We start from the raw sequence: 25,107 nt of genomic DNA, 5'->3' as shown, positions 1-25,107 counted from the left end.
CTCTCTCTGCTGAAAAGCAAACTCTGCTCTGGTTGCGTCTCTTTTCCGGGCGTGCGGAGCTGTAACGTGAGGAAGCTCAGCCTGGGAAATAGACTGACTTGAGCTCCTTCCAAATAACGCAGGGAAAGCTGGTAGCGGCAACATGACACTGTCAACAAATTGACAATTCACATTCCCTCATGTGGTGTCAAACAGGCGCTGCTGCACTTCCCTGTACTCGCTCCAAGCGGGTCCCGCTGGGCTGCGGCAGCACGCGGGAGTTTCACCGCCGGAAAAGCCGGCAGTGGCAGCTCCAGCAAACCCCCCGGACACTGAGAGGGGATTCTGTTTGTTCAGCTCACGGGGTCTTAGCAAAATGTTAGTAGAACCTATAAAACAGCATCATGTCTGACGGCCTCAGCCACCCCCTGTGAAGCTGGTCAGAGAAGGAGCTGCGGAATGTCGCTGGAAGGGATGGATCCTTGCTCTGCTCTTCCCAAAGCTTTGGTGCAAGAAAGAGATCTTTTTGGTTGGGAAAAGCCTGCATTTGGGGCTTGTAAAGCCATGGTGGAGAGATAAATCAGTCTCTCCTGGTGATACTGGCAGAGCAGCGGCAGAGCTAGGATTAAAAATGTGTCTCCAACCTTATTGTTACAGCCATTCCCCACTTTTCTGACGAGGTTAAGCTTTGCAGGGTTCTTGTCTCCAAATTCAGCCTCAGGAGCTGGCCTCCTGTGTTTGAAGCAAGAGGAGTGTGCCTTGGCCATGTAACCCCTGTGAGCAGGCAGAGCCCTCACACCCTGTTACAGTTAAAAATGGGGATGTGGTTTGAAAGTGTCACCCCCAAAGGTGAGAAAATGCCTCTCCTGCAGGTGCTCAGTGCTCCCCCGAGGCTCCTCTGCCACCAATGTACAGGGCAGGTTCTTCAGGGGAACTATGGTGGTTGCAGCCTCTTTTATGGATCTGTGAGTCCTGTAATGGAGGTTCAATTGGCTCCTGAACTGGGCAGTTTAATTTTCTAGTTTTTCAGTTTTTACAGAGTAGTCCCTTACAGGAGCCCATTTGATGCAGAGACTGCTCCTCACTTCTGAAAGCCCAGCCAAATGCAAAAGTCTAACTCAACATTTCAATTGTTAAAGAGCTTGGCTTTTCCTTCTCTGCTGAGAAACAAATTTGTGTCATTACAGCTGTATCCATCATACCCCTTTCCCATTAATTTTCTGCCAATGCTTAACCTGAGGAGTTTGACAGAGGAAGTGAAACACAAGAGCAGTCACCAGTGGTGATGATCTGTCCCCAAAGCCTGATTCAGTGAATTGAACTCATCCATTCAGGGAACAGAAGCATTCAATAAGACATGTGGGCCCATCTTTTAAGATATTTAGGTCCTTAACTATTAATGTTTCCAGTGTCTGCTAGGTGTTCAGGCACTTTCAAAAGCAGGATCTGCCTGGTCTGTGAAAAACTGCTTGCTCTGGAACATTCAAGCAAACTTTTGTGGAAAAGCTTACCTCTGCACTTACATTGTGATCAATGATGTGGGTTAGGATTAATTTCTACTAATTTTGGCCATGGAAAAATCAAGTGTCCCATTTAAGCTACTCGCCTCGGCTATCTCTACAGCAAAGATGAATCAACCCACTTAATTTCAAAATCTACCTTTGGGATTGGGTGAGTTGTCTTCTTGCTGCCCTAACTATAAGAAAAACTGGGAAAGCAGTTTAGGTAAACACCCAACTTTTAGGTGACTAAAGTAAGGTGAAATACATCCCTCTTACTGCAAGTACTTTTAGGTAATGAATAATTTCAGGGTATTTTAATTTGCTTGCAGACACTTCCAGAACAGAAAATGAGGTAAAATTAGTCATGTGGTTAATTCATTATGTATAATTCCCTTAGCTAGAATCAGGGCAGAAGCCTGCCCTATAAGTCTAACCTCATGACACCCAGTGACATTTTTACAATTTGAAGAAAGCAGGAAGCTCCCCCAAACTGGCTTTTCACCTAGTCCCATGAATCCATTTCAAGTCCAAGACTAAAAGTTTTGAGCTTGTATGAAGATTTGAACCGGAACTTTTGCTGTTTATGGCAACAGATACAATCTTACTGTTAATGGATAATGTGAAATAATCAGAAAAGTATATCAAGAACACACATCTGAAAACACATCTATCCAGGACAGGCTTGTTATAAAACTTCCTAAATTATGTCAAAATAAATTTGTAAGACATAATCTTATCAAAAGTGAACGAGGGGGCAGAAATCTTTTATTGCCCATCCAACTTCAACTTAGACACAAGCAACCAGTCTCATGTTTTGGGAGGTGAAAGTCACTCAAAAAAATTTTGCACATGTACACAGCAATTGCCTACAAAATGTGTTTGCTGAGCTTGGTACAACACACCAGCACCTGTTGGTCTCTTGTAGGCATTGGCAGAGCTATTTCCCCCAGACTCTGCCCCTCTTCCCTGCACAGGGGCTTTGGAGATGCTGTGGGTGACCTTCATCCTTGCTGTACTGAACCATGGTTCCTGCTCCAGACATACCCCAAATGCAGAACTCGATGTTCAGAGGAGCCCAAATTCTGGCTGGATCCCACAGATGGCAGCTGGGATCCTCCTCCTTGTGCTGTTTTATCTTGTGGCACTGGTGAGCCTTCTGTGTGTGAGCAGCCATCATCTTCCAGGGTGCTTAAAAATACACCACAAAACCTCTCTTGGTTTTGAACCTGTGTGTCTCCATTGATGAAGCACCCCCTTGGTCCCTGACCTGGGGTCAATGACTTTAAAGGACATTAACTATCATTGACTGAGAGATTTGCTAAAGGTCAGGGCTTGAATAATTCAAGCCCCATAAAGATTTCACTAAAGTTGAGACCCTCTGGGCAAGTACCTAGTTCACGTGAGCAGGGTGTCCATGTGTCCCTGACAAATGGGGATCGTGCTGTTCATATAAGAGGTCTGGAGAGGCTTGGCTGGGAGCTGGATATCTCTGCTTTATGATCTTGCATGAGTAGTTCTAGGATAAAGTGAGTTGGCTAAAGAGAGTAGCAAGAGAGAAGGAGGGTTTATTTTGTTGGCAGAAACCTGTGTGCACTTTTTACATCCAACTTGTGCAGCTGTTATGATCTCTGCAGTTCACAGTGTCCCATCTCTGCTGAGCACCCTTTGGTTGGAGCCAGCAGCTCCAGTGATGGCCAGACTGTTTCTTTCTGCACTAAGGAACTTCAGGACATGTTTTTCCTGGTCCCAACAAAAGCACATCCCTAAGTTGCAACAGGATAATTCCACAATTAGTGTTTAATCTGTATTCAGATCCCCTTAATGAGTGGGATGCTCTGCCTGGTGTCACCCTATTCCTTTGAAAGGACCACAGCAATGATTGAAGGGGGTACTTTGAGCTCTATACTGAAATCCAGACTGAAAATAGTATTGAGATGGAGCATGTGTGTCTCGGAAGAGCTTGTCACTTCATACTCTTAAGGAAAGACTGTTGACTTTAGGGAGTTACAGGCCAGAACTCAAACTCCAACAGATCTGGGCAACACCAAAACCACCCTGAATTATTGTATAACTCCTGACTGGGGCTCCTGCACCGGGTCACACCTCTCCCAGTGGTGCTGAGTCCTTGGGTCACCCTGGAGTTCAGGCAGCTCTCAAATGGACTTCTGCACAGCCAGGGAAAAGGTGGAGATCCTGGAGCTAGGCAGGCAAAAAGGATGCTGCCTCCCGAGCTGGAAGATCAGCACAGCAGCCTGTGCCTGCTCCAAAGATTTCTCAAAAAATTGGAGAAAAAAAATCACTGGTTAAGACAGGCTTGTAAGTTTTACAGGCACCGTGTCTTGTCCTGCAGCCACACTCCTCCCCTCAGGTGTAGCATCTCTGCATGGTTATCCCACGCAGGTAGGGCTGGGTCTGACGGGCACAGCCTGAGACCCAACATTTGGGAGAGCAGGTTATGAGAAAGCTGTGGGCTGGGACATGTCTGAAGGTAAACCAGGTCTGTGCTGTCAGATGCAGAGGTGAAATGTGTCAATACTTTACCTTTCTCTGGTGGATGTGACTGGTGAGAGGCTTTTCTGTGTCCGCTTCAGGCTTTTCTGGTTCACCGTACAATACAAGCTCAGCCCAACAATGCATGGAAACAGATCTGCAGGCTTCAATGAGACTATTCCTATGAGTAAGAGCTACTTAAATGAGTAATTGTTAGCAGTCTTTGTGTCTCTGTTTTTTTAACTTTGAGTAATTCAGGAATGACTGTAGACGTATCCATATGATGACAGTTGTTTCAATGTTTTCATTCAAAGCTCTTCTGAAAAACAGGTGATGCTGTCTAAAAAGGGCATTTTATAAATGAACCAGAGAGTCATTTGAAATTGTGTTTCCTTTGCTTGCTGCTAATAACAAAAGCGTATCTCTTCATTTGAAATTTCTCCTTTCTTTTTTTTTTTTTTTTTTTTTTTTTCCCTCTGCTGAGCACAGAAAGGATTCACAGGGCTTTGTGCTGGGGCTGGGGCTGGAGCTAGCTCCAGCACCAGCTGGTCATAAAGCTACAAACATGGATCTATATGCTTTAAAAATCAAGAGAATTGCCTAGACAATCATTGAAATGGCATTTGGTTCAATTCCATGTTAAAAAAATATTTTGAAAGTTTGACCTGGTGTTATAGGGATTTCTTTTTTTTCAATTCTTCTAAGAGTAATCCCAGTTTACCATTTTTTCTTTTCTTTTCTTTTTTTCCCCCTTCAGGTTCAACCCCTTTTATCACACTAAAGTGCCAATCAATATTGTGAGATAGATGTTACATCTTAGGTTTTTATAACATTACTTGTCCCAGAAGGGATACTGTATCTTTAAGGAAATGGACCCGATATCCTGTTTCTGAAGGATTAAAACACTTTAAAGAGACAGAAGAGGCTGTAAACCCCTATCATATTCTTATTCTCTCTTCATTATCTTGTCCAGTATCTATCCCTGCTGAGTAAATCTGGTTGTGTGTTTCTCCAAAGTGGTCATAAGAAGAAATTTATTTACTTCTCTTTGCACTGGAGGGGCATTACTGGGTTTCAAGGCTCTCCGAAGTAATAAAGATTTTGCAGTGTGTGCAGAAGGAGCAGAAATTCAGAACTTCTTTTCCCCCTCTGAGGTCGTTTGGCCAGCCTAAAGGGGAGACACTTCTCATTTTCTGACAGGCTTTATTTCCGTAAGATTTTCCAATTAGCAGGAAAAGGTCACACTAATGTTAGTGCTGTGTGGAGGAAGGGGGATCCAACTATGCAAACAGCGATCTCCTTGAAAGGACAATATAAAAATACCGTATTTTCCTTCATTTCTCCATCTGTGAAGCTGTGAGGGGAGGGGTGTGGAAGTGGCGCTGCCCGGGTGCTCTGTTTGCCAGGGGAGGCAGGGCTCCCTCTGGCCTGGGATCAGCACTTTCACTCCGCTTCTGGACCTCGCTTTTCTCTGAAACAGCAAATTGCATTCACCCGCTCTGTCTGTGTGTTTGTCCACCTGGGTGGAAAACAGGCAAACAGGCAGCCCGACAGATTTCCACCCTGCCGGGCCGAGGGGCAAGAAGACAAGCACAGAACGAGGTTTTCCTCTTGCTCCTGCTTGATTCCAGAGAGAAGTCGCGGGTGGGGTTTGTTTTGGATGGTTGGTTTGGGGGATTTTTAATCAAGCTGGGCTGAAAACAAACAACGCTGACAGCGGGCTTTCCCCCCTCCCCGCTCTTTGAGCCCTGCTAGAAGCATCTCCCTGTAGCTCTCCCGGCAGCTTTTGTTGTTCCGTGCCGGCTGTGTGTGTCCCCGCACACGTGCCAAAAGCACAAGAACTTTTTCCAGCGAGGTGGAGAGCCGGGAGGTGTCAGGACTTGCTCACACTCAGCTTTCAAAGAAGCCTCACATTCTTCCTCTTCTCAGGCAAGCATCTGTCTCTATTTTTACAGCCCGGGAACAGCCGTGGCCCCAACTTGTGCCCCTTTCTCCACAGAGGGGCTGTAGCATTTAAATTTGGCTGCGGGCATGGGGAGAGGCAGGTGCACAAGTCTGGAATCTCTCTGCAGGCATTGAAGTGGTCCAGCTCCTCCCCAGCATATTTCCTCCTTAAACACATAACTGCCTTTGCAGCCAGGGAGCAAACCATCTCAGGACTCAATTTGGGCTTGAAGGTGTGGTACTGGGGCAAAGGGAGCAGAGTTCCTGCTGACACTCCTGGGCAGGCCATTGTTGCCAGGAGAGGTCCATGGGAGATAACAAACCTGTTAATTTTAGACTGTAACTTGCTGAACAGCACACATGCACACATACACGCGTGTGTGTGTGTGTGTGTGCGTGTGTGTGTGTGTGTATGTGTAGATATATATATATATAGCCACCAGAGAATTATTTCTCAGGAAATTAAATATTTGCAGCTCTCCCACACCATTTCATATCTTGCCAATTCCCATAACCCCCTTTTCAGATCACCAATCCCTGCTGGAGCCCAGAAACTGTCTATCATAACCAGAAGTTTATACACTGGGAAACATTTCTGCACCAAATCCTTCACTGGAGTAAGTTGGCAGGATGCCACCAAAGTCAGAGCAGTCGCAGTGATTTACACCAGCTGCGGATCCAGCCCAGAGAAATGTGAACAACTCCATGAGCTTTGTGCATCAGGGAGTTACACAGCAAGTCCCTGAGATAGTAAAAGCTAAAATATCCTGATCTCCCAAGGAGCTGATCTGAATAGTATTTTTTTCATCCGCATTAAGCACTAGGCTTAGGCTGCACCATGGAAATTATCCCTTCCTTTTTGTTGGAAAGTGATGTTTTATCTTTGCTGAGTTTCCACTCTGACATTTATACCGAATGACAATTAACTTTCCTTCCCCATTAATCAAAAGTAATTCTCTTTCTGACAGTGCTTGGCGCTGGTGTCTGGGCTTGTGTGGAGCTCTGCAGCCCTTCACATGGAGGGACTCTGCATTTTTGCAGGGGGACAGAGCTCCCCTGGCATGTCCCTATGAGAAGAGAGCTGCAGGAGGGCAGTTTGTGGTGCTGGGTGAGACATGGACTCATGGGGAAGCACAGGGAGCAGGACGTGAGCTGGGTGGGAGCATGGGGAAGGATGGTGGCTCCCCAGGAGTGTGGAAATCCAGCACTGCTGGCTTCCAGCGAGCATCTTGCACTCCCAGATAACAGCAGTGGAGCAGGGAGACAAAGCAGGGCTCCCTTCACTGCCGTCCCCTTTCCCAGCAGAGGCACAGAGCAGCTGTCAGGTGCTTTTCCCACCTGCACCTTCCCCTTGTCCGGGTACCTGCCAGGTCTCTCTTCCAGCCCTCTCCTCAGGGAGCAGCCAGCTTTGGTCCTAGTCACAGGCATCTGGGCAATAAATCCCTTTTACTTGTGATTTGCAGGGTCAGATGCTCCTCAGATCCCCTGCAGAAACACAAGGTGATCTCCTGTTTGTGCTGGAGTGGGTGGCAGTGTTCCCGTTTGCTTTAGTGGCACAGGATCAGGCTTCACAGGGGATTTCAAACTATTTCAGCTGGGAATTAACCAGAGTCATACTTAGAGGAGAAAAAAAAATGTGACATTTTTCTTTCTGTTTAAATATAAAGCAGCAACGTTGCTTGATTTTTTTTAAGTAGTGAAAGAGAAAAAAGGTGAGAAACCTCTTTTTTAAATTGATTTTACACAATGTCCAAGTGTATGATGCATAAGTGAAACCAAAAAAAAATTGCATAAATGTTTGTTTTAACCTTAGAAATATAAATTAACTTTTGTAATAGTCCTCAAAATAGCCCTGTCTGCTTTAGCCCTGTTTGGAGAGGCATAAGCTGACGTGCAGGGATGCTCCATGAGTCACTAATTGAGTCAAGTGCAGAACCTCAAATCCTCATTACCAGAGTTGCCTGTAGGTTTGTTTGTGTCTTGAGGTAAACTGAAAACCTGCAAAAAAACATGCAAAAGTGCTTGTGATCAGTGAGGCTGAGATTACTGTTCTGATTTCAATGTTCTGTTCATATGCTGGCATTCATCCATCAGTTTATGGTGGAGGTGAAAAGGTAATGTCCTCCAAAGGGGAGCCACCTTCCAAAAACATCTACATTCTCACTGATTCAATAAATCAAAAATTTAAACCCCAAAGGTGTTTGCTTAGAGAATACATTCTCAGGGACTGGCACCTACTCTTGATCTTGGTTTGCAAATTTTTACTGCTTACCTTTCATGTACATCAGCTGCATGCTGGCAACACTTGGTTTGCAGGGATGTTCAGGAAAATGAATGTGGGGTAAAGAGCTGGAATTTGTTGCATGGCTGTGGTGATTTGTGATAAGTGCCTGTGCTTTGGAGATAGATAAATTTAATAAACACTCAGGGGATATAAAATAAATTAATCCCTACTGTTTATAGGATAAGACATGGTGTTTAATAACATTAATGCTGTTGTACAGAGTAGTCAAGAGCACGTCAACGTTCTGGTTTTATCTAGACCATAGGAACTCGTGGGTATTAGAGAGCACACATACAGCACCAGATGTAGCTGTAGGGTGACCCCAAGCCATAATAATTGAATGCCATTCAGTCCTCAGATGGCTGGATCTGGCAGTCAGTCCCTGGTGGAACTGGTGCCTTCCTGAGCTTTCAGGCATGAGTTTGCATTTTTACTTTCCTCTCCAAAATTCAGCTGTTTGTAAAGCTTAAACCTTGGCGTGTCCACCTGCTCAGCTGGCTCAGGGCACGGCTCCCCTGCAGGGCATGGCCAGAGCCCCACGCTGAGCTACATCCGACCAGGACTCGATGGGACATTGTTATTTAGCTGAGCTGGGGGTTAATAAAAACAAGGCCACACCAGATGTACAAACCTGCTGGAGAACCTGGATCATTTCAAAAGTTTGACAGCTTGCAGGGCTGTGAGAATCCCTCTGCTGCAGGACTACCCCACTCCTCTTTCCTTGTGTGTAGGGCAGCTTCAAAAATGCATCTGACATCTTCAAGTTGTTAAAGCCATGCAGTGATGTACTCTTTGCTTTTTAATACAAGTCAATATTTTAAAGAAGCTTTTTCAGAATTCAAAGAACACATCTAAACCAATGGAGGGCATATGCGTAATGACACTTAAAAAATCAAGCAGATAATTCCTGCTGGATAACTCAACATTGCTGGTACCACTTTGAGTACACAATATTGACAGTCACTTTACGAATCATTGACTTATTGAGCAAATATGAGAAAGAAATGCAGCTAAGAAAAAGTATTTCTTGCTGTTATAATACATGCAAACAAGCAGAAAGAGATTTGCATTGAGTTGGCATTAGTTTTGTTAGGGCTGCCAAAACTGAGGCTCTCTGCAAGTGATATGTTTCACATTGCAGCATTCCTCTCAAAACTTGCAGAACTAAATAAATAATGGCACCGTGGATGAAACTGGAGAAAAATGAGCAATGCTCAAGCCAGGTGCCTAGAATTTCTATTCAGGCTGCCAGATTTTCAACAAATTAAACTTTTCAGATCCAATTCTGTAGTCTTTATGAAATTTTGATGCTAATAAAGCTTTGAATGGAATTAAGTTTTTTTCTTAACAGAGTACCAGAGACTTTACATATAGCATCTCAGCCAGCACCTGTCAAAACCAGTGGAGAGACTGCTGCTGATTTTTATAAGCACTGATGAGACCAATTCTGAGACATTTTTGTTCCCTGCTCCCTGCTTGGTGGATCTGATTGCTCATTGCCCCTCCTGTCAGTGCTTGGGTCTTTGTCAGCAGCTGACCATGTTGACCATGGTTTTGAGAAGGTTTCTTCTGTTTCTGACTGTTTTTCTTCGCATGAATCTTGCCATTTAACCTTTAACTATACTAATGCAATTGTAACAGTTTACTTATAATTATAGAATGATAAATATAATAGGGTTTGCTCATCAGCCTTATTTGCAGTTAAAAACTGACTGCAGATAAAAACCTGCATATATATCTTGTAGTGAAATTTTGAATCTTACCTAATTTTAGACACCTGCCTAAATTTCTTTAATGAATAAGAATCAGTTCAGGCATATACTTGCAGCCAGCCTTTTACCTACATGTACTGAAATCAGGGTGAAGTAGGTGAGCAGGTAGGAAACACATCTCTTCACAAAACAACTCCAAACTCTTCAAAGAGGCTCAGAAGAAACATCCAGCTTTGCAAAGTCTCTGTCTGTGGCTCACTGACCTCCTGGCAGCAGCAGCCCACTAAGTGTTGCTCTTGGCTGGAGTTCTCCTTGGTAATTTGGTTGATTGGATGAACAGGCATTTCAGTGACACAGACTAGATGTCCGTGCAGCAGCCCATCAGATGCAATCAGCTGGCTCTTTTCCATGCACACTGACTGGTGTTTTCATGGGGAAGGTTAGTGGATGGTAACTTCTAAAACTGAAGAACAGGTTAAGTAATGGCTGCTGGATCTTGGCCTCAAGAGACAGGATTGCTTTATTGCATGCAGAGCTAGCATGATGGTGACTCTTCACAATCTGAGTCAGTCACTCCTCTGAAGACACATGAAGAAATCTTGCTTTCACTTGAACCATCACAGCAATGCCAGCAGAGCATGTTCTAAGTTGCCATGTGACCTTTGTTTTGTTATTGGGCTTGAGTGACTGGACAGACTTGGGAGCTGCAAAATTCAGCTCCAGATGCCTGAGTTGATAAAGTTTGCTCAGTCTTTTCCAGACAGAAAACTTTTCCAGACTGCCTTTCAAACTTCATGTGAACTTCTTTGGTCCACAAAGCTAAATATTGTGAGATACACATTTTGAATGGCTGGCTTCAAGGATGGAAACTGAAAATCTGAAGTTGGGTTGGCTTAGCACAAAGGGGCAAGGAGGAGAGGAGACCTGAGCCCAGGTGCATGCAGAAGAGGAGCTGCTTGAAGGCGCCATGAGCAGTTAGCCGGAGTTTCACCTAGAAGAAGATGATGAAAATAGAGTAGGCTTTCACCACTTGATGTCTCTAAGGTGCAGGTGCCTTACTGAGAATTTCAGGGATCCTCTTTATCCCCAGTGTTGACAAGAAAGTATTTTGTGTCTTTCCCTGGAAAGTAAAGATATTTGATCATATAGCCTATTCCTTGGGTTTCTCTCAGCCACTGATCTGCAAGAAGGAGTTGTTTCCAGAGGTTTTGATTTTGGGTAATGAATCATGAATTCTGCACAGAGGAGCCACCTAGCAAGGGCCATGTGTGGTGGACTAGTCCAGGATGTGGTGTAAAAGTTGCCTCCTTGAGATATGGGCTGCTTTTCTCCAGAGCAGGGTGATCAATCCGGCTTGCCTACACACCATAGAAACGTTCAAGCACAGTTTGGTACACCATGTACTAAAGAGTTCTTCTCTGAAGAGAAGGAAACAGTAGTTTGTTTGTGACTTGATGGGTATATCAAGTGCAATTTGAAAAATGACAATCAGGTTAAGCTCCTTGGGAAATCCAGGCAATGGGAGGTCCTACTTGTGCTTAAATGCTCAGTCTTCCAGGAAGGAGAAAGAGCAGAACCGGAGAAGACTAGGAAGAGTTAGATCAGAAAATTATTTTAATGCCTCAGGAGTTCAGGAGCTTTCAGGCTCACAGCTTTGGCCTTAGGCACTTCATTTGCCAGTCAGGCAGCCAGATCCTCTTTTTGGGACTGGTTCTTCCTAAATTAAGAGTCAAAGTGCTATAATATAAATAAATAATAAAATTAATAAAAAAATAATAAAATTCAGTATTAAAATTGCCACTGGGAAAACCAATAAAAGGAAAAGCCACCAACCATGTAATGGCTACTTTTAACCACTTAACATACAGTTTAAATCTCTAAAGAGGAATAATAATACATTTATTTCTGAAGTACCTGAAGTTGCCAAAGGCACTCAGGGTGCTCTGCGATATAAAACCGTTTCTAAAAATAAATTAGCACATTATAAAAAGGCTCTGTGTAGTGAATGTACTTAGTGAACAGGTGAAATGTTTCTGACAGAACATGTTTCTCTTGGAAGAGGCTGGCCCACTTGAACTGGATCAAGTGGGTTTCCAGTGTGAAGCTAGCCAGGCATTTCTGGGTTTTTTTACCAAAAAAAATTCTTCCGGTGGTGCCAGCTGTGGGGCTGGAATGAGAGGCAGGTGGTTTTAGTTGTTGGGATGGAGCCCCTTGGGTAGGCTCTGCAATGCCAGGGATGTAATGCCAGGGATGCCCGTGTGAGCCTGGGCTCCTCCACAGCCCAGTGCCCCCTTCCCCAGCTCCATCCGGAAAGAAAAGCCCTCCCAGCCACCCAGGCCTAGGAGCAGGTATAGAGCCAGTCCCTTTGCCAGCTGCAGCTCTCCGGGAATGCAGGAGGGGAGCAGGGGCAGAGCTCCGGGGGTGCCCCGGGACAGCGCATCCGTCCCTCCGCAGCCAGCCGGCAACGACCCCGGCGCGGGGCCCCGCTGGAAAACGAAGAAATAAAGCCAGGATAAAGGATGATTCCCGAGCTGTGGAAAGGGGAGAAGAGGAGGAGGGTTTGTTGTTATTTGCGGTGGCTCCGTTTGTACCGAAATTCCACCCACAGCGAGCGCTGCGGCAGCGCTGGCCGGGCTCCCCGCGGATCAGCTGCGGGCATCTCCACGGGCTGCGGGGATCTCCACGGGCTGTGGGCATCTCCACGGGCTGCGGAGATCTCCACGGGCTGCGGGGATCTCCACGGGCTGCGGAGATCTCCACGGGCTGCGGGGATCTCCACAGGCTGTGGGCATCTCCACGGGCTGCGGGCATCTCCACGGGCTGCGGGCATCTCCACGGGCTGCGGGCATCTCCACGGGCTGTGGGCATCTCCACGGGCTGCGGGCATCTCCACGGGCTGCGGGCATCTCCACGGGCTGCGGGGATCTCACGGGCGTCTCCCGCTCCCGGCCTCGGCCGCATCCAGGCCGCGGGGATGCAGCAGCGCTTCTTGGAAAGCCGCGGGCTCCGGCCGGAGCGGTTTCCAGAGGAGCTTCTTTAGAAAGCCGGCTGCTGGAAAGGGCCTGGGAGGGAGCTGCGCCGCGCTTTCATCTGTGTCCTAGGGCCTAATTGAGTTGAATACAAATATAAACTTATAACAGACGCTTCAGTCGCTCTCTTTAGCTCCTCTCACAAAAAGCCGGTTTAATGATCTTTCTGAAGGCTGTTTCACTGAGGCAGCAGAAAGGCACCAGCTTTACATCATTACTGAATAGTGCATAAAGGAATTATTTAGCAAGATGTTCTGTTTGTTAATAGACCCAAATCACAGTTTCTTTTACCAAATACTGCTTTTATTTGAGGTCTTTGAATGAATTTCATTCAAACAATGCTAACATCTGATGATAAAAACCACTAATGAGAGGAAAATCATCCGCAGTTTTGATCTAGAGCTCTCATTAATTCCAAACTTTGCTTTTCGTTCGTTTTGCTGATCAAATCATTAGAACAGTTTTTATTACCACTTTGGCTCCCTCCAGAGACAGTCAGCTTTCCACAAGCTTAAACTCAGTTCTCTTTGTTTTCCTTATACTCAGTGGCATCACTCAAAGAGAAGAAAGTGGTCCAGAAGGAAACTCTACCCAATGGCCAGGGAAGAGACCCCCAAATCCAAACTCAATAAACATGGGGACAGAACTTAGTTATTTTCTGTTTAGGTCTTGGACCATACACCTCAAGTGATATTTTTTTTTTTTTAATGGAAGAATATTTTTCCAGATAAAATATAAATAATACTTCTTTGTCTAGGCACATTCAGCACTGCACTATGGAAGTTTTTGCTGGATATGTGATGATTTCCATACTTGTTTACCCTGCTCCTTATACCTATTAGCACGTGCTGTGCCGCCTTGTAAATTGTTATTAATTGCTGTATAATTTTCTGCAGTAGTACCAAGCTGCAAGCTGTGCCTTTTTTTCTTTCTTTTTTCCTTTTTTTTTTTTTAATCTTTTTTTCTTTTTAATAAGTTAAAAGCCTCAGATTGTAAAGTTTGAAGATTTCTGAAAGGTTTTGCAGTGTTTTCCTCACACCCTTGTCCAGGAGCTTGAAGAGGGATTGAGGTGCAGGTGCATTGCACCAAATAGATACAGACAATACCCAATGGTGATACCATTCCCTATCCAAATATTATCCAAATACTGTGCATGAATCCTTGCATCCTTTTCCCTTGCACAAACAGAATTGTTGAGACATCCCTGAGAACTTTAAAAACACTTGGGAAAAATAGCAAAATATGAAAAGGCAAATCAGCAAGGAGGGTTAAAAGACCTCCTGCCCTCCCACCCTGGGCTCCACCACGGCACAGTAGGACATGGGTCAGGCATTCACACCGACTCCCCAAAACATTTGCCCTCTTAAATTGCCCCTGCCCTGGAGGGTGGAGGCCAGGCCATTGTAGTACTTGAAATTTATGAAGATAAATGAAGAAGGCAGACAACAGTTCTGTGTTAGGAGACCAGGAGACAATTCAAACTACATTAATGGCAAGAAATAGAGAAAGTCATAAATGTAAGGGATAGAAGTGAAGGGGTTGGCATTCTTGCATTGTAAAATAATTCACATTGCCTTCCACTGTCTCACTAGCTGATTTTTCCCTCTTTAATTTAAAATCTGCTTATTATGTTAGTATCAATATAGATGTAGAACAGTGAACAAAAGGCTGTATTTAAGACAAATGGGGAAAATACATAGTGTTGCAAAATCAGCTTTTGCTGGTGGTTCTCAACATTCCCTTTCCCAGATATTTCTTCATGAGTTAAGCAAAATTAATTATTGTCTTAACCACAGAGTTGCTTTTAGATGTAGGTGGTTTACACCATAAGCAAGTAAGCGTCCTGAGATCTGAAGATAAGAGGTAAAACAAAAACAAAGTTAAACCTCTCGGAGTTCAGCTGTGTGTTTGAGAGGTGGCCTGTGGGCAGTGCTGGCCACAGATGAGTGGGAGGAGCTCATTTCCAAGGGACTGCCCTGACTCGTGTGGTTAAGTGGGAAGCCAAGATTCACAGTGCTGTGACCCCAGCATTTGTTCTTCTTTTGGCACCTTCCATCTGAATAACTGTGCTGCTCAACTTGTTCCAGAATGACCCTGGCTTTGCTGAGCTGTTTGAGGAGCATAACCTTTGCTCAGCTGCGGATAATTTTCCTTCTCAAATTCTAGAGCTTATGGGCCAGGTTCTCTTCATACCATGGATTTTCTGCAGTGAGAAGATGCTCCTGTAAGAACAGATGAGGTTTTTTGGATGCTCTTGTTGGAAAGCCCATTGTTCCCAGTGGCCAGCAATCATAGGTGTTTAACCTCAATATCTAATGTAAAAGATTTTTGCAAAACCAATATTATTTGGCTGGTGGGTCTAACAGTTTGCACTCTTGATCACCTTCTTGAAGTCTATGACCTCTTCTTTCAGTGTCCTATGTCACTCAAAGTGAGCTTCTCTCTTGCAGGAGACCCTCACAAGGCCGTGTGAGCAACTCCAGTGAGCTTGAGCTCTGTGTGAGGGATTTAAGGGGGAGTCAAGTCATGCATAGACTAACTTGAAGTGAGAGTCTTCATTGGTGGGAATTTCATCCTACCCAAATTCCTTGTACTGGCAGATTTGCAAAGTTTAGCTTTAAAGGTCAGTCTAAGTTTTGTGTATATTCTAGCTGAAAGGAGGAAGAAAAGCTCTCTTTCAACCTAGTTTACTGCAAAGTTTCGTACATTAAAAAAAAAAAAAGTAAAAAAAAACTTAATAAAATTTTTTAATTTAAAAAATATCTTCTGCAGGGAAGTGAGGCACAAGTCAGGCAGCAGGGGAAGTGGGTGCACTCCTCCCCTAAAGCTGCCCTAGCAGAGAGGTGGGAGCTTGGCACAGAGCAGACAGCCCAGCTCAAGTGTGCCCTGCTCAGTTCTTCAGGCTGTTGCTTCGTGGCTGTGTTTGTTAGACTGAACATGGGTAAAGCTAAAGCAAACACTGGTGCTCACTGGAGACTGATAAGAGAGAGGTCACCTCTAGTAATATGTAGTGGAATTATTCTCCACAGAGCTCAATTTTAATTACATACCGGTTTAAGAGTATTACTAGCACAAAACCCTGCTACCTGTTTATGCTTCCAAAACCTAATGGAGTTGTATTGAATAACTGAAAGGCCCCCAAATCACACTGACAACTTGTCTTCTAAACTCTGTTATGTTTTGTCTTAGCACAAGTGCCAGTGCTAAAGATTATTGATGCAACTGCTTGCTTTCAGATGCTGAATCACATTAGCCTCCCTCCTGCCCTCCTATTTCATTAAGAATCTGGCTGCAGATCAAAAAATGTAATGCCTTCTTCATGTAGGGCCCCATAACTTTCAAAGCCCTAAAAAAACAACTGGCAGTGCATTTATTTCCCTCTTTTTTTCTTTCTCCTGTTCACTTGTTAGCTTTTGTTCTTTCCTCTTTCACTCTTTTTTACATTCTTTCTCTTTCATCCACTGTCTTTACTTAGTTCTCATGCTTTTTCTTCCCCTTCAATTTTTCTTCTCTCTCTCTTTCTCCTCTACCCCTTTTTTTCTCATGGAGTGGTGAGAGAGAAAAATAGGAGTAGGAGGAGGGCAAGAGGTCAGCATGTGAGGAATTCTAGTGTAGCAAACAAAGCCAAAACAATAATGTATGTTCATATTTTGAATCTGATATTTTTATTATATCTGCTCAGAACAGAGTAATTATAACTTGTTATTTTGTTTTTCCATAGGCTATTTTATTTTTCATTGCTGCTGTCTTTGTTTCAATTTGAACAAGTCAGTACACTCTCAACTTAGTTTCATTCAGAAAAAAAAAAAAGTCATGTATAGAAGGATCTCCCAAAAGCTCTGCTGGAGCAAAGAGCAGAGTGTGACCTTACTAGAAGCAGTGGGACTCTTGCCAGGGGTTTCGATGGGATCAGGATTCACCCCTTGATTCTGGAGTTCAGCCAGGGAATTGGGTCCATCTGGAATTCCAGCCAGGGAATTGGGTCCATCTGGCCTGTGGGTGCTCCAGGATATGTCCAGAGCTCAGCTCTGATCTTCACAACAGGTTCGGCTTTTAGCCCCAGATGTAGAAATCTGCAGGACTTTAAGAAATGAGGCTTTGTCCAGTTATGTGAGGAAAAAAATTCCTGTGGAATCATAGAATGTTCTGAGTTGGAAGTTTCCAAAATATGACTGTGTACCCTGCCTTCAGGTACCTGAGGCAAACAGATGTGTCCACATGGGTGTACAAGCAGGAGCTCTACCAATACAGGGACCTTTATGCCTTCTTTAAGTGACTTGCTGCCCAAATTTCTCCTGCTTGGGCATCCAACTGCTTTCCCTGAAACAGGGGAAAAAAAAACCTTCTAAGTTTCCTAGAGACATAGTTTAAAGTTCTTGTTTTAATAGACTGACACATCATTTTTGACAAGATCTTGAAATCAATATTTCTCCCCAAACAGAGTCACTTGTGTATTCTTGCTGTATGTTTTCTTCCCCGCAGCATGTCTGTGTGTTTCCAGTCAGAAACAGAAAGCAGCCCTGCATTTATCATTTCACCCACAGTGGTGTTCAGAGCTAAAACAAATCAAAATCTTTGTTGAAGAAAAGTCTTGCAGTCACATAACACCCATGCTAATATCTTGATTTGTTACTTGCTGATTTTAAGGAACATGTTTGTTTATTTTTTGACTTATTTAGTGCTATACAGCCCAAGGCATTTATTGGTATAACTTTTAAAGTTGCCTCATTTGGAACAAGATTCACGTAAAGATCATATTAATTAGGTCCTACACCTAAAGTTCATCTTAATTAGCATTGTTTCTTTCCCTGAGGTTCTAGTAATTTGTTAGAATTCAACGTGGATATTCTGGGGCCTTACAGAGGGATAATTAGTCAACTGTTCCTATTTCCACTGCCTTTAACGTGAGCAGGATTAGGCCTGCAAACCACGGAGTGTGACTCGATACAACCATGGCAATACCATTAAACATTTTAATAAATCTCTCTCACAGAAATACCCATAAATGCACACATGCATGTGCATATCCAATCCCATTTATTCTGAATAAGGAGAATAACTCTGCTGTGGCAGTTGTCTCTCATGTACCATTTATTTTACCCATGTAAATTAATTTAGTTGTTTTTCATAACCATTCATATATTCCACTTCATTTCACAACTAATTTCTGGGACTGGTTTGATAGTCAGCTATTATCTTTTTGGAAATGTGTACCTCCTTCTAATTTCTTGTTGCCATAACTGAGCAGTTCCTTGGTTCTTTATGTAATATTAAAACAAGTCCTATGTCCTTAAATAGGAATAGCAATAAAATAGGAAATTGTAGTGGGAAAAATGCTTCAGACTGAAGCTGTATGAGGTCTGTGGGAGACCTGTATGAGATGTTATCATAGTTTTTGGAATTTATTTTTGCTGAGTGGGGAAAATTAGCTGAAACCCTATAAGAGTAGTGTATGAAAACATTTTATTTGACAAGGCACAGATATTTAATACCACAACACATGGTATCATATCTTCCCTAGAATAATCTTGAATAATTTCCAGACAAATTAAGTACTGGACAGTATAGAAAATATTAGGATTTTTTATGAATATATGAAAAACACCACTAACTGTTACAACAAGTGCAGCAGCAACCAGGGCCTTTGGACAGATTTCTCCAAGTGTTGGAGTATTTAATGCAGGTGGATGCACAGATGACTTTCCAAAAGCACTGAAGAAGTTTGATAGGCTACGTGGCTTTTGCAGCTCTAGATGCATTCTAGACACTGTCCCAGAGCTGGACCTTGTCTGCAGGTGTGTGAAGTGACCTGCTGACTAAGTGCGCTGTGTAAGAAAGGTCTGAGTTCTGGTTTAGTTGTTTTTTTTTTTTTAATTCATAACTCGTTTTCAACATGAGTTTTATATCTTTTCCTTAGATACAAGGAAAGTATCTCCTTAGTGCCTGGTAGGCACTCAGGAGAAAGCAGCTGATTTTCCTAGGCTCGTTTCCAAATACCTGAGTTCTGTATCTCGGAGGAATTGAGGCGTCAAACTGAGCTCTGCATACAGGTACCTCAGTCAGATTTGGTTTTGTCACGTATGGCTGCTGGGAGAGGGTCAGATTCGGGATGACAGAATGAGACCAGCTCCGTGTGCGTCCCTCGCTGCAGGCAGGGCCGGCCTGTCAGCACGCGGGGCTGCGCTCCAGATCGCTTTGGGGCCTCACTGCGGCCACGGCCACAGCCAGGGAATGAGCGGAGGAGCCAGCTCCGGCCCGGCTAACAGGGGGCTGTCCCTGGGGCCTCCGGAGCGGGGCTGTCCCTCCTGGGGTCCTGTCACCCGTGCCTTCTCGGGACAGACCTGGCAGCTCACACACATCACCCTCCCCACCAGGAGCAGGCTGTGCCTGAGCTGGGCAGTGCCCCAGACACTGACCGCTGCTGCAGGGCCACCAGTGCTGCTGCAGGGCCACTGACCGCTGCTGCAGGGCCACCAGTGCTGCTGCAGGGCCACCAGTGCTGCTGCAGGGCCACTGACCTCTGCTGCAGGGCCACCAGTGCTGCTGCAGGGCCACCAGTGCTGCTGCAGGGCTACTGACCGCTGCTGCAGGGCCACCAGTGCTGCTGCAGGGCCACCAGCACTGCCCCTGGGCTGCCCCAGGTGGCTCTGACCACTCTGAAGGCAGCCACATGCTGACCACACTGACCACACTGACCACACGGACCACAACAACCAAACTGACCACAACAACCACACTGACCACATTGACCACATTGACCACACTGACCACATTGACCACACTGACCACACTGACCACACTGACCACACTGACCACATTGACCACATTGACCACACTGACCACACTGACCACAGCAACCACACTGACCACACTGACCACAGCAACCACACTGACCACACTGACCACAGCAACCACACCAACCACACCGACCAAACTGACCACACTGACCACAACAACTACACTGACCACACCGAACACACTGACCATGCTGACCACAGCAACCACACTGACCACACTGACCACACAAATAAGTATGGTAAAGTTACAAACCTAAACATAATTTATTCATTTTTATTCTAGAGTTTAAACAGACTTGTACAGATGTATAGCAATATGACAGCACAGAATGCTAAGTATGAAACCTCTGGGCTGATGTGCAATATGAGATCCCTGTGTAGACTCAGTTATGTGCTTTTGAGTGGGAAAATGTAAGGCACAGCATAGGCTGAGAGAGTGCCTTTCTCCTCTGCTCAGCAGAGAATTATCATTTCTCTCACCATGATGCATTTAGTTCTTTAGTTTATTACGATGAATCAGAGAAAATGATGTGTTTTATTTAGTGACAAAAGTAATGTAATAGTTCCTTAAATACAAATGGTATTGGGGTGGCAGAAGTGAAACCTAGGTGTTTTATTTCCCTCCATTACACAAACTGAAAAGTCTCTTGACCATGGTTAAAATATCTGAGCTGGTTTAGTGGAGCTTGGCACACATTTGAAAGAAAGTAAGGGTGGCACCGATCCTGCTATTTCCCATCAAAAGCCAGGAAAGATGGAGAAGGGGACAGCTGGTGCAGTTTCACCTTGTGAATTCAGAGGCAGCACCATTCACACCTCCTGGGCTCTGCCCAAACCCTGGGGAAAGATCCAGCCTGGGAAAGCTGGGTTTGGCCATTGGAAACCAAACTACAACATGACTTTCCATTCCCAGTGCTGGAAGTAGGTGTGGGGTACCTCCTATTATGCTCACCATGGGGAATAGCTATGGATATTTCTGGCCCTACCAGCCTGTTAGAGAGTGCTTTCTGGCTGCTGAGGTGCTGTGAGTTGTCAGTTCTACTTGCCAAATAAAATAAAATAGGATTTTGTGAAGACAGTGGGCCATAAAGCTTCTGAGGTACTTTAAAGATTGCAAAGCACTTGCCGCCACCGACAATAAGAAGCTGGATAGGTATCATCAGCTTTCATGGGTTTTCTTTTCCTGTTTTAAACTATGATTTTCAGATGAATTTTTGCTTCCCATAGTGCTTCATGGTAATCTATTCATGTGATGCTGGCTGAAGACACTTTAGAAATAATTTATTCCCAGACATATTAATTTAAGTCTGTCTCTGCATTTACCTCACTAAAGCACAATCTAGGCATGTTCTCTGTGAGGTTCTGGAAAAAGAAAAAGATTTTCTGGCAGAGAGATTTGGACCCTTTCAGTAGAATTGCATTTAAATACATCATATGGATTTCAGACTTGCAGACTTTGAAGGGTGGAAATAATCAATTTGCATGACAAGATGAAGCCCTGGAACTGGAAGCTGGTGCATGGCTCCAGCATGAGTAGAGCTTCTGTCTCCTGTAACCTAGCAGGCATCCCTGGATAGAAATGGAGAGGAAAATTTTTGGCTAGAAAATGTAGTAGAAGTCAATGGAATTGTAGCCATTTGTTCCAGCAGAGGATTTGTGCTATAGCAGTTTTCCAGGAGCCTAAAGTGAATTGTATTGCACAGCAACACTAAAATAAATACCCTAAGGGTAAAGGTGGACAGAAGAAAAGTGACAATCTTGTCATCCCACTTCAACTGAAAATGACAACACTGTCACTTCATTTCATCTGTTTACTAATTCCTTCCTTGAGCATGGCTTTGTTCTGCAGAAACTTCTCCAAAGAAAGCAATATCCCCAGAAAAAAAAATTATCTTCTGTTTACTTCCTTTTTCTTGTCTTGATAATACAAATTTTAACTCAAAAATTTTTGGATGGTGTTGAACTTGTCAGTGTGGTATGTGAAGATATTGCAAGAGCAATGGGACTGAGTCAAAGCAAATGCTGGCTGAAGAGCAGGAGATGCTCTGTACCTGAGGGCTCTCACAGGATGGTGCAGCTTCCCAAGGCATGTCATGGAAAAAACCTCACTTGCCACAACTTTCAGCCAAGCTGGACAAAACCTCTGAAAAGATATTTGAGGGGTGAAAGTTTTCTTCAAGGATGTGGGGGCTAGATGATGAACAGGTCCTCCAAGTGACCTGGCCAGGCTCTCAGAGCCAGCCTGGCACCTCCACACCCTGGGGCAGCACAGGTTGTGCTCAGGGCCCCTCACCCTCTTTGCTGCATGAGGAGGCTGTTACAACATTTTTTCTGGGTTTTGCTTGTGAAAGCTGTGGGAACAGGAGTTCAGTGTGTGACCCCTAGATTTCCACAACTCCCTCCACTTTCTGTGGGAATGGGGAGACAGAGAAGCTCCATGGGATTTCTGCCCTGGGGTGGGAAAGGTGGATACCCCCAGGCCATGCAGGAAATCTGGGATCTTCCTGGGTTGAGATGGATTTCAAAGTCTACGACAGGAACTTGACAAGCTTCTGCTATTGCTCCTCTTCCTCCTCCTCCTCCTGTCCCTTCTCACACTGTGGCTAGACAGACAGAGTTTGTTTGTCCTTAGCTGTGAACCATTTCTTCTGAAACAGTATGAGCAAATCACTGCCAGACTCTTGCATTTTAAACAACTTCCCAACTGAAATTACAGCAGAGACAAAACACTGAGCATATATAGGTAGAGTGGGTCCTGAATAATGAAAAATGCATAAGCCTAAGTCTTTTTTCCCCCTGCCTTTTAATACAGATCAGGTAAATTCCTAAATTCCATTTTCTTCCCTGGAGATTTACATACTGATTTTTCTTTTTTTTTAAGAGAGAGGAGAGGGCTGTTCTGGAGTGTATGGGTTTTGTGCTGAATGCAGTGATACAATGCTTCCCTCCCATCCAGCCCCCAAAAACCCCTCCATAGCTCCAGTGTGACAGCAGATAAGCAACCAGGCTCTGAGAGGTGAAAGCAAACCACTCCAGAGCCCCCTGGGAAAAATAACCCCTTTGGAGGGCATTTTGCTGAGCTCCCTGGTTACAATCCCTGGCAGCAGCCAGCCGTGCTGCTGACACAGAGAGCTGGAGCAGTAACAGCTCATCTACTCAGCACCTGCCAGTGAACACTTGTTTCTGCCAAGAGTAACTTGGTACCAACTTCAATAATATCACAATGCGGTATTTAAATAATCTGACAAGGCTATTTGGATAACTACCAGGAATTGCTCAAGTCAGTAATTTTCCTTTTGGGAGACTAAGTTAGGATCTGTGTTTTCTCAAAGATAATATTGCCTCGTCCCATCTCTGAAAGAATTTCAAGGCATGAGTACATATATAGAGAGATGGATATTAAGTGTTGGAGTTTTTACATGGTGGGAAATGAAAGGCTGATAGTGAAGCTCAGAGCACCTGCCTGGCCTTGGAGCTGTTCTCTCCCCCTGTCCTCCTTCAAGGGCAGCAGAAAAGAAGCTGTTACTGTGGGGGCTGAGGCTTTTTGTCTTCAGAGCCAAGCCAATGGCTCACTAGGCTCTGCCTTGCTTTAATTCCTCATTAATCCATTCCAACATCACCTTGGGAAGAAGATCCCAGGATGGAGGTTGTTCTGTGTCTCGTGCTAGTCACACCACCTCCAGGTGACTTGCATTTTAGAGGCTGAAAAATGCAATTCTAGACCAAAAATCTGAGAAATGCTTTTAATTCTAACACCAGGTCTTGATGCTCACCTTGCTCTGAGTTTTCACTGTTTAGGGACATATTTACAGAGGGTAATATTGAAATTTCCCTTTGTATTTAAATGGAGGTGATTAGTTACCTGAATCTTGGAGAAAATCTCTCTCAAAGCATGAGAGCTGGACTTTGTGCCAAGGCTACAGGGGCCTGACCCACTTCCTACCCAGCTGAACCCTGACTGTCCAAGCTGTGAGACACCTTGGGACTGCAGAGAGTGGCCTGACCTGTTAACAAAAGGACTGGTCTGACTGGTCTCATCAGCATTGGGCTGGCAGAAGCCAGCCCAAATGCCACTATGAGGTCATGATTTGGAACTCATTTTCCTGGTCTGAGTGTGTGAGACTGATGGTGTTTGGAGCATCCCAGCCATATCCTCCCATTCCCCAGTGTCCGGATGCAGGCGTGATGGATCTCCTGGAAGCTGGGTGTGAGTTCCCGCTTTGGCACCAGGCTATTGACCTCGGGCTATTTGCATTATTAGTCAGTTTTCTAAATCCTTGGACTGAGTATGGAGACAAGAAATATTTTCCATTTTGCTGGAGCTTCAAGTTGTCTGTTATGGATTTTACAAAGCACTCACAAGGCTTTGCTTTCAGCCAATTTGCTACTCCGGCTATATTCTCTCTCATTTCTTCACAGAAAATTATTTGCTGCCAGCTAAATACAGTATGTTGATGACCTATTAATTTATGACATGCATTTGGAGTTGGGAATGAATTTATAAACAAACTTTAAGTTCTTTTTCCCCTGTGAATTGTACCAGCATTTGTTTTAATTTCCCAGTAGTCATGCTTAATGTGTCAGAAGCTATGTTCGACTGCTTGTTTTCCTCCAAAAAGAAGGAAAAAAGGAGAAATAACTAACTAAAGTTCAGATCCTGTCAGGTATTATAAGCAACACTTTGAAATTAGGTATGAATCCAAACAAAATATTTTAACTCTGTAGTATTTTACCAAAATCTGGAGGAGAAAAGGTTTACTTACTAAACAATCATTTGAGCTGCAAACCTTAAAGTATTCACCAAGGTCCCTTAAAGTTAAACAGAAAAGAAATATCTATCAGCACATTTTAATAGAAAGCAGAAGTCCTTACTAGATAGTATACCAAAAAAAAAAAAAAAAAAAAAAAAAAGCAAAGAAGCACAGCTTTTAAAGGTTCTTTTCTCAAGTGATGCAGGAAAAATTCCTCGAGCCAGTATGGAAATTAATATAGCTGCAGGTAATCTAAATTTTTGGCATTCATTTGATGCTACAGCAACCCTGGGACCAATCCTGGGAACCCTACTTCAATTAATATTACTAAAGTCAACAGAATTCAACACAAGAGCAGCAGCAGGATGGCACAGTGTGGCAGCTGGGGGCTGCTGCCTCTACCTTGGGCCTGGTCCTGCCCTGGCTCCTGTTCTCCTCCTGTTTCCAGATGTGTTAAAAGTGTTTTACTCCTCCTGCAAAAGTCGAATAATTTCTCACATGCTGTGTCCTCCAGCAGCTTTTCAGGAGGCAGGATTCTCACACGAGGAGAAGTGTCTGACAGAAGGGTTTTTCCAGGCAGTTCCAGGATTGTTCCCTTGCTGTACCCACCAGGAAGTGG

General features: G+C 44.3%; 1 protein-coding gene across 5 annotated transcripts in view; it reads left to right on the top strand.

Annotated features, from left to right (window-relative positions):
- Window positions 1-25,107, top strand: part of MAF (MAF bZIP transcription factor) — a 185,197-nt gene that overhangs the window by 124,189 nt on the left and 35,901 nt on the right. The window contains exon 1 of one of the 5 annotated variants that reach the window (XR_008438770.1): window positions 19,899-19,971. The exons of 2 other annotated variants lie outside the window; for them this stretch is intronic. The gene's annotated coding sequence lies outside the window, so the exon portion shown is untranslated. Of the gene's footprint in view, window positions 1-19,898; window positions 19,977-23,756; window positions 23,945-25,107 lie in introns of those variants that run through there. 2 more of the 5 variants (XR_008438769.1, XR_008438768.1) reach the window with 2 other exon arrangements.

The sequence above is a fragment of the Vidua macroura genome, chromosome 11 (assembly GCF_024509145.1).
Source record: "Vidua macroura isolate BioBank_ID:100142 chromosome 11, ASM2450914v1, whole genome shotgun sequence".
NCBI lineage: Eukaryota > Metazoa > Chordata > Aves > Passeriformes > Viduidae > Vidua > Vidua macroura.
This window is presented reverse-complemented; position numbering and strand designations above follow the sequence as displayed.